General features: G+C 35.7%; 1 pseudogene; it reads right to left on the bottom strand.

Moving 5' to 3' along the window:
* Nucleotides 1–1,768: 1,768 nt before the first annotated feature.
* On the bottom strand, nt 1,769–6,139 carry LOC144289185 (microtubule-associated protein RP/EB family member 1 pseudogene; annotated as a pseudogene).
* Nucleotides 6,140–16,438: the final 10,299 nt, after the last annotated feature.

Raw genomic sequence — 16,438 nt, 5'->3', positions numbered from 1 at the left:
AGTCCAACATAATGAACCTATCATAAGGTAGCTGACTGATCACACTAGGAAATGGTGCCTTTCTGGGGACTCAGTGTTGGTCTCTGCTGCTGGCAGAGTGGGCATTCAGGGACGATCATAGCCATGCGGCCTTGATGAGTGGAAGTCCATATTGCTGAGCCCATGCTTGACCTCCATCCCTGCCACCATGACTTTATTCATGAGCTGAGTGGTATCCACAGACTATGTCATCCTATCCACTTAATTACAATTCTTCCTCTGCTGAGATCACACTTTGGTAAGCATTCACATATAAAACAAATTCTTCATTTTTTCCCTTCCATATATTAGGTATATCCACATACTTATTTTCTAGGTTTTCTTGTAACCAATATTCCAATAACATTCCTTCCAAGTCCCTGACCTTCCAGACAAATCACCAGCCATAGCCAATAAGTTGGTACATAAGCACATGTATGGCTGTTTCTCCCTCCAAGTGGAGTGAACAACCAGGAACGCTACTTGAAGTCCTGCCTGTTGGGAGGATTTACTTTCACCACTTATGCTTCAGGGATATTTCAGGAAAGAGTGGGGTGGTGCTGCAGCTGTCCACTTTTGATTGGTGCCACATATTGTACAGAATAATCGGCAAACCAGACCAAGGCCTAGCCTTCCTCACAAGGAACTCACCATGAAGCCACAGATGCAGCGTGGGAGAGAGAAGGCAGCATAGCAGGAGTTGGAAAATGGGCATTTGAGCCACTTCCTCACATCATCCTATTTATGCCTTGAGGGTGTGTTTGGGTCCAATCACTTACATTTCACTTCAACTCATGATGGAGTTTGGCTGTGCACACCCAACTCATGGCTTAATGGGTCAAATAAGAATGTATAATGGGTAGCTCAGGCCACATAGTAACTTACTGGTCAATGGTGAAATGTCTAGTCTCAACCAAGGCCCAGTAGCAGCCTAAAGCTGCCTTGCAAATGGAGAATAGTTATCTGAGGATGATTTCAGGGCTTTGCTCCCAAATCCTGTGAACCTGTGCTGTGATTCACTGAAAGGGCCCTACCGAAGGCTCCAAATAGTATCCTTATCTGCTACTGACACGTTAAGCACCACTGGCTCTGCTAGATCATATGGCACAAGTGGCACAGCAATTTGTACAGAATCCTGGACTTGTTTCAGAGCCTTGTCCGATTCTGAGCTCTAATCAAAACTAGCAGCTTTTTGAATCACTCAGTAAATGTACTGGAGTAACACATCCAAATGAAGAATATGCTGTATATAAAATACATATGCCCAAGAGGCTTTGCACCTCTTTTTTAGTTGTAGGAGGAGCCAGATACAATTTACCCTTTACCTTAGAAGGGATATTTCAGCATGCCCCATACCTTGGACCCCCAGAAATTTCACTGAGGCAGAAGTCCCCTTAATTTTTCTTGCATTTATTTCCTACCATCTGGCTCTCAAATGTTTACCAGTAAGTCTAGAGTAGTTACTACTTGCTCACTAGGTCCAGTAAGTATAATATCATCAATGGAATGGACCCATGTGATAACTTATGCAAAGGCAAAGTGATAAAGATCTGTGCAAACTAAATTATGACATACGGCACAAGAGCTGATGTATCCATGAAATAGGACAGTAAAGGTGTTTTGTTGGCCTTGCCACCTAAAAACAAACTGTTTCTGATGGACCTTATTGACAGGGATGGAAAAAAAGGCACTTGCCAGCTCGATAGCTCCATACCAGGTAATCAGGGGGTGTGTTAATTTGCTCAAACAATTAAACCACATCTGTCATAGCTGGTGCAATTGGAGTTACCACCTGGTTCAGGCTATGATAATCCACTGTAACTCTCCAAGATCCATTTGTCTTCTGTACAGACCAAATAGGCAAGTCGAATGCGGATGTGGTGGAAATCATCATCCCCGTAAACTTCAAAGCCCCTTGAAGTGAAGTGTCACTACTCACTGTAATCCTTCCAGGAAAATGGAATTACTTTCATTTACCATATTCCAAGATAGAGGCTGTCCTAGGGATGTCCACTCAGATCACCATAAGAGTCCTAACTGCACAAGTCAGACCAATGTGGGGAGTCTGACGGCTGCTGAGTATATCTATTCTAATTATCCATTCTGAAATGCAGAAGAGAAATCCTCAAAAAGGATTGTGGAACCACTGGGCCCACTGTGACATAGGCCTAAGCTAAAATTACATTGATCACCTGACCTCCATAATGCCTACTTTAATTGGTAGATCACAGTGATGTTTTGGGTCTCCTATAATTAGTGTTAGTGCAGAGCCAGTGCCCAGGAGTCACTGAAATTCCTGATTATTTTCTCTTTCCCATGTACTTTTACCCCAGTAAAAGGTCATAGGTCACTTTGGGAAAAGTTAGGAGAATGATTAACAATATAAATTATTTGTAGTCTATTGGTGTCCTTCCTCAAGGAGACCTGGATTCTCCTTCATACAAGGGCTTTTATGTCTATAAATGGACTCAAATCAGTAACTGATTGAGTGATTCTGACTTTGTTTTTATGGTTCAAGTTAGGCTTCTGTTCACTTGACCCCGACCTAAAACTTCTCTGCTTATACAGATCAAGTAAGAATTTATTGGGCTTATCTGCTTCACTTCTAGAAACACCATGATCAATTAGCCAGTTGCGCTTCCCTAATGATCCTCCTATGAGTGCCGCCAAGGCCAGTGGGCAGGAGTTGGCCACTTTGAAATAGACACCACAACTGCCTCCTGGAGAACTTTTTTTTTTTTTTAAACTTATTTTCACAGCTGATAAAGGACAAGTAAGTGTCTGTGCCAGCAAGGTGCAAGGCAGCTAAAAATTCATTTAAAAGGAGAACAAACATTAAGGAGAACAAATAGTTCCTAGAAATTTGTCACCAACTGAGGTATATGAAGTTCAAAACTGTTCTTCCTTTCTCTTTTCCAGTCTCTTCCTCTCATTGCCTCAATGCTATACATTACTTTTAAAGCTTTTGTCTTTTTTTTTTTTTTTTTGAGATTTTATTTATTTATCCAGGATAGACACACACTGAGAGGCAGAGACATAGGCAGAAGGAGAAGCAGGCTCCTTGCAGGCTGCAAGGAGCCTGATGCGGGCCTCAATCACAAGACCCAAGGGATCATGACCAGAGCTGAAGGCAAATGCTGAACCACTGAGACACCCAGTGCCCCAAAGCTTTTGTGTTTATTGAAGAGAATATACCAAAAACTAAAACTTGGTGTTATAGTGAATATGTCTGGAATTGAAAGAAGAGAAAAAAACATAAACCGTATGTAACCCCAAAATTTTATTCGTTGTCATGCCTTCATAAAAATAAGAGCATAATATTTACAACATTCCACAAATTATTATTTTTTTCTTGAAATAAAGAATTTTATTTAGAAACTGTTTAAAGTAGAAAAAAACCCTGTCAAGAAAGACCAGGCGGAAAATGGGTTCCCAATAAAATGGAATTTAGGGCAACAAAAGTCTAAAAGGCCACAAAAGAGAAATAGCACCACTGTTATTTGAACAATAGCTAGTTACTTGCATTTTTTGGCATTGTTAATCACTGAATCTGGGTTTTCCTTTGAATTCCACACAGAGCATGCACTATACAACAATTTTATCATAAAATATCTGCTTTCTACATATATTTTAGGACCAGCTACCACCAGGAACAAATCAATACAAATACATCAGGGGCTGAACAATCTCAGTAGTGGGTGACACACATTTTGCAGAATTCTGTCAAACAAAGGAACTGAATAGGCTAGGGGCAAAGCAATGAGGAAGAGTTAAGGAATTAAATATTTTAAATATTAATAATTAATTCAGACACGGTACTTATCTTCTGCAAAAGAAAATTAACATTTAGTAACATGCTAACGAATTTTATCTCCAAAGAGATTAGTGCACTGGCAAAGTATTCCGATAACAGTGGAGGGCGGTGGACAGCAGGTACCGAAAACACCCAGCCTTGCAGATCCTAAGGTAGCAATGGCCTTCACTGGTCACTCCCTTTGCCAGAGGTCTGGAAAGAACTTGCGGCGTGACTACCTGCCTGCTGAACTTACACTCTAAGCAGCAAACTTTAAGGAGCCAAAGAGGAGTCCCCAGTGGGCATGGGGAGCAGAGAAGAGAAACATGTTCAACGTAAACTTAAAAGACAGTAAAATGGGACATGACCCCCATTCAAATTCCAGAGATCTGGGCAAGTCCCCGAAAGTAGTTGTTAGATTTAGAAACTGGACATACCTCATTTCCCAAAAACACAATACATAGAAATTTTAGGGATAACTGGAAAAATCGTCAGAGAAATGTTCAATGAAATTCAAGCTCTTCAACGCAAACATCTCAGGGCTGAAACATGCCCTCCATTCATCCAGGCAACAATGCCTCTTGCTTCTTAGAGGAGAGATACGATTGGTCAAGGACACCAAATGGCTTTACAGAGCAACTTTTTAAACTTCCCTTTTGAGCCAAGGTCTAGACACTTCAAGGATTCAAGCAGCCCTGCAAGGCCTGTGAACAGCAGATTCCAAAGGTCCAGAAGTCTGGCTCCTCCTTCCCAGACACCATATCAAACATGTAAAATCTCCTGTCATGGTACATTTTATATTTTGAAATATGGAAGCATATTTTAAATACTCTTAAGGCATTTATTTATTAAAACGTTCTCTGCCAAGATTTCACATTAGCTTAAAACTCAAATCAGTCTTTACATATCTCTACTGAGGACTCCACCTCAGTGTAGGACATAAAAGCACCTTCTCCAGCAGTGAGTGTTATCAGCATCCACACAGTGAGCCCCATGGTCAGCCTCTCTGTTCCCCAGGTGACCCAACTAAATGCTAATACTGCTCTGCTACAGGGTAAAAGCTTCTAACTCAAACTCATTGGAAAAGGGGTGAAACTTCTGCAAAGTGCACTTTAAGCAGAGGTACTGTTTGCTCATGAAAAGAAACCAGTGAGTCCTCTAAGAATAATAAAAGGGGATATTTTACAGTTAAGCACATGATTTGGAGTGAAGAATTCGGATGTTGCTCTGCTGGTCCAGGCTGTTAATAATACTCTTCTTGTTCCGGGATCCCTGGGTGGCGCAGCGGTTTGGCGCCTGCCTTTGGCCCAGGGCGCGATCCTGGAGACCCGGGATTGAGTCCCACGTCGGGCTCCCGGTGCATGGAGCCTGCTTCTCCCTCTGCCTATGTTTCTGCCTCTCTCTCTCTCTCTGTGACTATAATAAATAAAAATTAAAAAAAAAAAAAAAGAAAAATACTGTTCTTGTTCCTCCTGTGGGCCCCCTTCATCAGATATCACAGAGCCTTCATCTGTGGCATAGAGAATGTCCACAATCTTCTGCAATATAGGGTTGTTTTCCCCTTCATTCTCCTGGCAAATCAATTCAATGTTTCTTAGCTTTCCAAAGTAGAAATCTCTCTCTCTTTCTCCAAGTCTTCGATGGTGTTTCAATACATTGACCTGCTGCATCAATTCAGCTGCTTTATCATCCCTGTTGCCCACACCAGGATTTTTTCGCACCACACTCAGGCCAGCCTTAGGGGTTGCAGTAGTTCTGTGCGTTGCAATGGGCCTGTGTGGAACTGCACTGCTAGAGCTGAGAGGTTTCTTCGGTTTGTTCAGAGCTGGAGCAACAAGGGAGGGAGCCACTGCAGTTTCTTGACCTTGTCTGGCAGCTACAGGGTCATAGTCTTTTCCATCATAGTTTGCATCAAAAAACTTCTTGAACCACTGAACAAATTCGAAATTGTCCTGAAACTTTCCTTTTACTAATTGGTCCACAGGAATTATTTTGTCAACACCCATTCTCTTAAAACCTGCTTGTAGTATTTTGAAGTTCTGGATGTATTCATTCTCTAGTTTAGCCTGGAATTTCACTTTCTTCAAGGCGATGGAGCCAGGGAATAGCATGTCCATAAACTGATAATAGGCAGCCCCTGAGCACAACTGTTCACTCTTTATCAGATTCAGCTGCAAAGACTCATTGATCCAGGCCAGCGTATCACGTCGACTTAGGTTATCACTGGTGACGGACGTTGAGTATACGTTCACTGCCATCTTCGGCTCCTGGCGGGACCACGTCCACTGCCTGTGCCCGGCTTCGGTTCTGTCTTCGTCTGGTTCAAACCACCCGACCAACATTTCACAGATTATTAAAACGATGTTTTTACTTCAATGAATGGCATTAAAATTGAGTATCTTAAAGTAGTAGATAATTTTACTCCTTTCTCGTATTTGAATTAAATTATTTCCTTAAATGGTGTATTACTTAAATATGTATGACATGCTATTAAGAGGCTTTGGCTCAATGTATTACTTATTTATTTCATTTGTTTAAATTTATAGTATTTATTTTAAGTATAGTTTATATTGTGACATTTTATTTTTATTTTGCTTATTTGGACACTCAAAAATGTAAGTTCTTCTTAAAACAATATCAGTATTTTATCTATTTTTCATCTCAACTATGTTTTACCTGGATGCTTTAGGATACCTGGATATTTATCAAAGATGCACATTGGGAAGAAGATAAATGTGTGAAGTAAATATGTCCTGTTTATGAGTAATGTTTGCACTAGAAAAATTTTGGGGAAAATAACTTGACTTTTAAAGTTCTGATTTCCTTGGTTATCAACATTATCATCCTTTACTAAATGTATTTCTTGTGACATATATGTAAAATAACACATTTTTGGCTGTGTTACAAGTTTATAATATAGTTTACTATATTGTTTTACATGTATGTTGTGCATCATTTAAAATATTTTAGTTAAGAACAGATATAAATGTAAAATCTACACTTTTAATAACTAAAAACTGACAATTACTCTATACTCTTATATTTAGAATTTTGCCTATCTTGAGCTTTTATTACTAGTAGGTAAATTTATTAATGGATAGGAAGTTTGGGGTTTTTATTGGGATCTTACTTGCATTTTATTTTGATTTTTTGATGTAATAACAGCACTGTTTTACAAAAAATATGATACCAATCTTCAAAATGTAAGAAAATAGTTAATAACCCCAAACTATACAGAGTATCCATCTCATATCAAAGATATAGAGTCACATAAAAAATTTTTATAAAGTGACTAAATTTAAAAGAAATAAATTCTAGTTATTATTTTTAAAACATGACAAAAACAAAAAATATTTACCTATCTGGATTAATAGTACTATTATTTCCGTCACTTTGCAGGAGCAAAATATTTTTTATGGCTACAGCCATAAAATGAAATAGCATGATTATGTGCAGTTGTGCTTCCTTAGAAATACCTTTTATTAAAATATTTGGCAAGTGAATAGGTTCTGGAGTCAAAGATCTTAACAGACCTGCAGTATGATCAATGAAGAGGGAGTCAAAAACAAAAAGCAATGATTATTTATCACTGACATATAACTTTAGATCTGTGAATGCCTTTGAAATATTTTATTATAAACTTCTTATAAAGAAGTGTTAGGTAGGTCAATATAATTATTTTTGTTGAAAAATGGAACAATCATATGCTCTGGTATTGGCTTCAGGGAAACTCATTTGGCTAGCCAGAGGAAAAACAGGGAAGCAGGGTAAATTGTGCAAAATTCCAACTATAATTCTGCACTGATTTCAATTACCTCATTTTTTTTTTTCTCTAAGAAAGATTCAGACAAACCATAGAGACTCTTAATCATAGGAAACAAACTGAGGGTTGCTGGAGGGGGGCGAGGCTGGGGGATGGGGTAACTGGGTAATGTAATGAGCACTGGGCATTATATAAGACTGATGAATCATTGATCTCTACCTCTGAAACTAATAATATAGGATATGTTAATTAATTGAATTTAAATACAAATATAAAAATAAAATGATGCCATCAAAAACAAACAAAAAAAAAGATTCAGTTTGTCCATAATACAGTGATTTGACAATATTATAAAGCTGAGGCTCACTTAGGAGTTCAGATCCTTTAAAACAATTCTTAACGCATAATTCTCAGTTAGTTGAGTTTTGGTTGATAAAGTTTTGGAATATAGATGAGGTCCAGAGCCAACGACAAAGAAAGAATTCCTGAGATGTCTTTAGTGCAAAATGGTGGTTTTATTAAAGTATGAGGAATGGACCAGTGGGCAGGGTGAGTGGCTGCCCAGGTCTGTGAGGCGTGGTTGATTATATAACTGGGAGTTGGGAGGGGTTTGAGGATAGCATACTCTCTAAGGAATTTCAGAAGCAAGGTTTCCAGGACCCTGAGGGCTAGCTATTGTTGGGAAAAGGTCACTTATTACCATCTGATAAAACCTGAGTCATGAGACCCTTCAGATGTTTATCAGTGGGCAACCTGCTTAGGGGATGAATGCCAAAACGTAACTTGAGGGTTTAGAGATAAAGGAAGTTTCTAAAGGAATTTTTATTTATTAAAGTAGACTCACAAGATCCTGGGAGTTGGGCTAAGATTCCCTTTTGCCCTTAGTAAAGTATGAACATCGAGGCAGTAGTTGAGTTCCTAGAGGAAGGTCACTCTGCCTGTTTCAAGGACTTGTTAATATGCTTTGTCCTCAGCTAGTCCTCTCTTCCCCCACCAGTAATGTTAGTAAGCCAGCTTTTACCTAAGGCAGTCATTCTCAAAATCTGCATGTTAATAATCATCTGAAGAACTTCGAAAACTTCAATGCCCAAGCTTTGCCCTGGTGTGTCCGTAGACATGAGATCCAAATATGAGTGTTTTTAGAAATATCCCCCAAATGATTCCAATTGCAATCACATTTGATCACTGTTAACAGACACTAGACAAAACACTCACTTGAATCAAGAAGTAAATCACACGGAGTCAGAATCAATCCTTACCTATAAACAGGAAATGCTTTTCCAAATACATGGCTAATCCTACACTTCACCTAACTATAACTGAATCATAGAATGTTAATGTTATACCTGATGTTAGATGTGATTTTATTTTCTTACTGATTATAGCTGACATGGGCTGTGAGTTATCTGTATTTTTCTGTAATAAAGATAATTTTGTTTTTTTCTATGAAAAAACATGATCAAATGATAGAATTTATTTTCTTTCTTCTTTGTTACATTTTCTTTTCCTAAATATTGCTTTCATTTCGTTTTTACACCACATAATTTATTCTGTTTAGGACATCTCCATCCTTTAAGACACTATTTATCCAAATGCAAACTGTGGACAAACTGCATCGGAATAAATAGGATTTAAAAAGCATATTCAGGGCAGCTCCGGGGGCTCAGTGGTTTAGCGATGCCTTCAGCCCAGGGCATGATCCTGGAGACCTAGGAACGAGTCCCACATCAGGTTCCGGGCATGGGGTCTGCTTCTCCTGCCTGTGTCTCTGCCTCTCTCTCTCTGTGTGTGTGTGTGTGTCTTTCATGAATTTTTTCTTAAAAAAAAAAAAAGGATTAAAAAAAAAAAAAAAGGATTCAGGAGTCCTACCAAAGAACGATTTGAAAGAACTTCTAGAGTAAGACCTCATTTACAATTTATATAAGAGGTGATTTTTATGCACATGAGAACCACCACTTGCAGCATTCCTCATACTCGAAATCTCACTTTGTGCAGAAGAGCAAAATCATTAATAAGAAAGGTTTGAACATAAAATTACTGACCAATATAACTTTCTTTTGTTTTCATCCTTCAGTAGCTCAAGGTAATCCATATATTTTTTTTTCCCCAGGGCTGCCAATCATGGCTGTCTGTCAGCTGATTATATTGCTCCTAGTGTGCTCGTTTTAGTAATAATTGGGATTTTTTTTAAGACTTTATTTATTTATTCATGAGAGACAAAGAGAGAATGAGAGAGAGAGAGAGAGAGAGCAGAGACACAGGCAGAGGGAAAAGCAGGCTCCATGCAGGGAGCCTGACGTGGGACTCGATCCTTGGACTCCAGGATCAGGCCCTGGGCTGAAGGCAGCGCTAAACCGCTGAGCCACCCAGGCTGCCCCAATAATTGGGCTTTTATGCCCACCTGTCTGCTCCCCACTTGTATCCTCTGATGTGTTCAGGTATCAATATTTAGTGTTTGTTATCAGCAAATCTAAACCCTTGTAGCACAATAAAATCAACTGATAAGGTTTTAAAAATTGCTGATGCCTTAGCATGACTTCCTAGATCACAATTAAATTCCTTTGGGATGAAACTCAGGCTCTTTATTTACTTATTTTTAAATCTTTGCTGATTATAATAGGCAGCTATAGATTAAAACCACTGAGCTACTTGTTAGCACAATAGTTTGGACTCCAATTTTATCAGGAACTCCAGTTTTTGGTTGATTATGATTTCAAGCCTCAGATCTAAGGTATAATTACTTAGGAATTAAGGCATGATAGATACGTAGCCTTACCGCACAAATAGTAGCATACTGGAAAGAATAATAACATCTTTCAGTTTGAAAAGTCCTGTTTCCAAGTTGCTATTACATCCATCTTCAGAATTTATTGCCTAGGGGTTGCAGATGGTAGAGTGCTACTTAGAAGAGACACCCTGTTGGGAAAACCACATTGTGGTGCGATTAATAACCAGAGGAGTTTTATCCTCCACACTCTATTAAGTTTTCAGTTGAAAACATCTCTATTGACTTAGGGGGTTAACTAACCTTATTAACTTAATAATATATAAAATACATTTACTTTTTAACAGGTTTTATTTAAACAGATGTTGAAAAATATTTTTACCAGGGGCAAGTCACTGGACACTCAGTCTTATTGTTCTTAAACAAAATATTTCTGTATCCTGTGGTATTGTTTTATTATATCAGATAAGAAAACTGATTCTTCAAAGCAGATATTTCATTATTTTTGTCGACATTCCATCTGACAAATCAGCAGTGACCAAGAAGTATGAAACTTTGCTACAGCAGCATATGCCTTTATATTGTTTCAGATCCTATGGATTTAGAAATTCAAGATTTGCTTCTTAATTACTGCTAAAAGAAATGCATGGATTTTAAGCAGTGTTTTAGATTAGTTTTTAAAAGATCTATGAAGCTATCACTCAAACAAGATGCAGTACATTTCCATTCTTTTTTTTTTCTTTTTTTTTCTTTCTTTTTTTTTTCTTTTTTTTTAAATTTTTTTATTTTTTTTCCATTCTTTCCAACAGAAAGATCCTCTGTGCCTCTTTCCTTCCCATGATATTATCTAATTTGAAATACCATGGATAAATTTTGACTTTGGATCCATGCAATATATACTTATTTTTTGTGGCTTTTTTTCTCTTATAAAATTTTTAAGATTAATATCATTAATATCTCAAATAAATGCATAAATAAATAAATCTTAATTTTTTTTGGTCCAGTCCTTCTGGTTCATTAAAGTGGTATTTCATCATTAATGTAATTAATTTAATTAAATTAATTCATGATTGATTTAATATGCATATTGACTGTCTTGAGCATCTTTTCATGTGATTATAAGTCATTTGTAACTTTTGAAGTGTGTATCCATACCTTTTATCCATTTTATATTCAGTTATTAATCATTTTATTATTGATTGGTATATGTTACATATTTGGATAAATGCTCAGTCAGAATACATTTTGGGATATGTCCCTCAGTATTCTGTTTTTTTTTTTTTTTTTAAGATTTTATTTATTTATTCATGAGAGACACACACAGAGAGAGAGAGAGAGAGAGAGAGAGAGAGAGAGGCAGAGACACAGGCAGAGGGAGAAGCTGGCTCCATGAAGGGAGCCCGATGTGGGACTCGATCCCAGGTCTCCAGGATCACGTCCTGGGCTGAAGGTGGCACTAAACCACTGAGCCACCAGGGCTGCCCAGTATTCTGGTTTTGTATTAATTTTATTAATTTTTTTTTGGTGAATAGATATCTAATTTTTTGTTGTTGACTAATTTTTTATTTCATTTTGTTTTATAGTTTATGATTTTTGTTTCCTGTCCAATAAAATATACTCCTTGTTTCCTCTAAAATCTTATGGTATTTTGATGTTTTGAAGGGTTATAGGAGAGCTTCATTTATTTCTAATATGGATATCCAGTATTTCAACATTTGTTAAAAAGATTTTTCTTTCCATATTAGATTTAGAATCTTTGTCAAAATCAATTTATTGAATATGTGAATATAAGTTTATTGAATTTGAATAAGAATGTCTATTTTTGGACATTCTACTTAATTATACTTCTGTAATTCCATATACCAATATATCACTCTCTTTTTTTAATAGTTTCATAATTCTTGAAATCAAGTAATTATATCCTTAGATTTTTTTTTTAAGTTTAAAGAAAGCTGATAAGTTAAAAGAAAGCTGAATTAGTTATTCTATATCCTCATTTTTTCCACATAAGTTACAGAATTACCATGTCTGTTTCTTCAAAACAAGTGACCAGAACTACATATCAATTTGGGAGAAAAGTCACCTTAACAATATCAATTCTTCCAATTCCTAAACTTGATACATTTGATACTTGATTCATTAATTTAGGTCTTTATTAATTTCTCTCAGTAAAGATTTGTAGGTTCTAAGTTAAAGTCATTTCACATTAAAAAGATTTATTCCTAGACATTTGATTTTTATGCTAACATATTTTACATTAAAAATTTCATTCCAATAATATAGAAACAAAATGGATTGCTGTGTACTGTCTTCTGACCTTATTAAACTCCCTTATACATTTTAGTAGTTTGTATAAAGAAAATTTTTATCTTAAACATTGACAATAATGTCTTCTGTGAATGAAAAGATTTGCCTCATGTTTTCTAATATTTACAATTTTCTTTATCTTTCCTTAGTATATGGGCTAAAATCTATAGAAAATGTTTAATAGAGATGGCAAGAGAAAGTATCCTAGCCATCTCCTTGAACTTAGGAGGAAAGTGTTTATGTCCCAACTTTATAGTGTTGTTAAGTGTAGATTTTTTATAAATATCCATTATCAGACTGTCAGGCTTGCTGACAGTTTTGTTATTGTATTATTTTTTACATAACAGTACATAAAAGGTGAATTTTTCAAGGTTTTTGGAGGCAGTTATTGAGATAATTACATAATTTCTCATTTATTCTAATTTGATCTATTACATTTAATTTTCTATAACTAAACCAAACTTAAATTTCTGGGATAACACTGCTTATTTATTTTATTATTGTTGATTTTTATTTGCTAGTATTTTAAGAAATTTTGTATCTATATCCAAGTGGAATAGTGTTTTCTAATGTTTTTCTTGTATTACTTTTCATGTTTTGAGATATGAATTATGCTGGCCTACCTTAGTCTATTCAGGCTCCTATAGCAAAACACCACAGATGAGATTACTTGTGAATAACAGAAATATATTTCTCACAATTCTGGAAATTATAAATCCAAGATCACATGACACCATGGTCAAATGAGGGCACTTTTACAGGCTGCCAGAGTGTGGACTGTCACTGTGTCCTCTCATGTTGGAAGGGGTTATGGAACTCTGTGGGAGCGCTTTTCTAAGAGCACCAATTCCATTTGTGAAGGCTCCACCCTCATGACATGCCCTCCCAAAGGCCCAATCTCCTAATATTTGCTGGTGGTTAGGATTTTAGCACATGAACTTTGTGGGAACACCAACAGCCCATAACATGAATTTCCCATTTTTACATTTGTTTGATATTTAGCAATTTGTTCTTTGTTCTTTCTTTTCTACCTTCTCATGAGTGAAGTATTCTATTTCATCTCCTATCTTGATATTTTAGCTGTCTTTTTTTTTGGCTGTTTTTAGTGATTTCCATATGTATTTTTAATATATTTTTGTTTTAATTCCAGTATAATTAACAAACAGGGTTTTATTACTTTTAGAGGTATAACATAGTGATCAACAATTCTATACATTAACTCAGTGCTCATCATGGGAAGTATCTGTTTAATCCCCATCACCTATTTAACACATCCTCTCACCCATTTCCCCCCTTTTGTAACTGTCACTTTGTTCTCTATAGTTAAGGTTCTGTTTCTTGATTTTACTTTTTTAAACTTTGCTCATTCATTTTATTTCTTAAATTTCACATATGAGTGAAATATGGTATTTTTCTCTCTGACTTATTTCACTTACCATTATACTCTCCAGCTCTATCAATGTCATTAGTAATTGCAAGATTTAATTCTTTTTATGACTAATAATATTCCCTTGCATATATATATATATTCCATTGTATATGTACACACACACACACACACACACACACACCACTTCTACTCTCTCCTTTTATCTATCAATGAATACTTGGTTTGCTTTCATAATTTGGCTATTTTAAATAATGCTGCAATAAATATAGGGGTGCACATATCCCTCCCAATTAGTGTTTTTGTATTCTTTAATTAAATACCCAGTAATACCATTACTGGATCATAGGATTTTCTATTTTTAACTGTTTAGGGACCTCCATATTGTCTTCCACAGTGGTTGAACCAGTTTGCATTCTCACCAACAGTGCAAGAGGGTTCTTTTTTCTACACATCCTTACCTATACTTGCTGTTTCTTGTATTTTTGATTTTAGCCATTTGACAGGTAGTGAGGTAATAACTGACTGTGGTTTTGATTTGCATTTCCCTGTAATTAGTGGTGAGGTTGAGCATCTTTTCATTTGTCTGTGGGCCATCTGTATATCTTCTTTGGAGAAGAAGATGTCTGTTCATGTCTTCTACCCATTTTTTTTTTTTTTTTTTTACTTTTTGGTTTTGTGTGAGTGTGTGTTGTATTGTATAAGTTCTTTATATATGTTGGATACTAACCCCATGTGAGTATATGCATTTTTTATGTTACAACACTGTTGCTTCAAACAACATGCTACTACATCCATGGTGTAAAAAACTTATTCAAACTTTTATGCTTATGTTATTTTCTTAGTTGTTTTTATGTATGCCATAAATGCTATATTATAATGTTAACACGATTTTTTAATCACTTATTAATCTTTTAAAGAAACTATGAAAAGCAACTATGTTTGCATAATACCAGTTATTTTCCATTTCCTGTGCTCTTCATTCTTTCTTACATATCCAGTATTTCATAATTTTACTTCAGCAGGAAGTACTTCTTTCCACATTCCTCATAGTAAAGATCTATTAAGGAGAAAATCACATAGCTTTCATCAGTCAGAGGACGATTTTGTGAAGATTATTTCACTACAGTTAGAATTCTATTTTTAGAGTTATATTTTCTTTTTTGGTACTTAAAACATTCAAATATTATTCATTATTTCTGGCATGAGTCAGTCTTTATTGTGTCATTTTTCTCCTATATATAAGAAGGTTTTTTTTCTTTTGATTTTATCTTGAAATGTAAGCAATTTAGCTGTGTGTGTGTGTGTGTGTGTGTGTGTTTGCATGTAAGAGTGAGCCTATATATTTTATATTTATCTGTTTACACTTTTTGGGGGAATTCACTGAACTTCTTTGGGGTCTGGGTTGATTTTTTAAAATCAGTTTATCAAAGGCTCTTTTAGTCATTCTCTCTAAATATTTATTTTTTCTCCTTGTCTTACTTCTGTCCTTTTGCAACTCCAAATACATATATAGTAGACCACTTGATATTTTCTCTCATATCCTGGATGATGCCCTATTTCTTCTTCCCCTTTTATATTTTTATTTCAGTTTGTATATTTTCTCTTCAATAATCCTTTACCCTATTGTATAGAGTCTTAAGTTAAGCACCTTATTGAATTCCTATTTTCTGATGTATTTGTGTACATGTGTGTATGTGTGTGTATGTGTAATTTAAAAGTTTCTATTTGTTCTTTAATGTAGTTTCCATATCTCTGCTAAAATTCCCATAGCTTTATTCTTTCTAGCTTTCCCACAAAGTTTCTTTTTCATTTTTATTACAATAATTTTAAATTTGGTGTGATAATCCCAACATCTAGGATATCTTAATATCTGTTTGTAATGATCATTGCTACTCTTGACTATGGTCCACATTTTCCTGATTTTTTGTATGTTTATTATAATTTTTTACTACATGCTGGTTTTGTTGCATTATATCAGATAAATTAGATTTTAAACCAGAGTGTAATAAAAGATGAGGAAAAACACTATATCATAATTAAAGGCTCTATACAACAAGAACTAACAATTATAAACATTCATGCCCTTAATATGGGAACAGCCAATTATACTAACCAATTAATAATAAAATTAAAGAAACACATTGATAATAATACAATAAGAGTAAGGGACTTTAATACCCCACTCATTGCAATGGACAAATTATCTAAAGGAAGATCAATAAGGAAACAAAAGCTTTGAATGACACACTGGATGAGATGGACTTCACAAATATATTCAGAGCATTCCATCCTAAAGCAACAGAATACACATTCTTTTTAAATGCACATGGAGATTCTCCAAAATAGAGCACATATTGGGTCATGAATCATGTCTCATCTGGTACCAAAATATTGTGATCACTGCCCACATATTTTCAGACCACAATTTTATGATACTTGAAC

Source organism: Canis aureus, chromosome 18 (assembly GCF_053574225.1).
Source record: "Canis aureus isolate CA01 chromosome 18, VMU_Caureus_v.1.0, whole genome shotgun sequence".
Lineage (NCBI taxonomy): Eukaryota > Metazoa > Chordata > Mammalia > Carnivora > Canidae > Canis > Canis aureus.
Note: the sequence above shows the minus strand (reverse complement) of the source record. Positions and strands in the feature narration are given on the sequence as shown.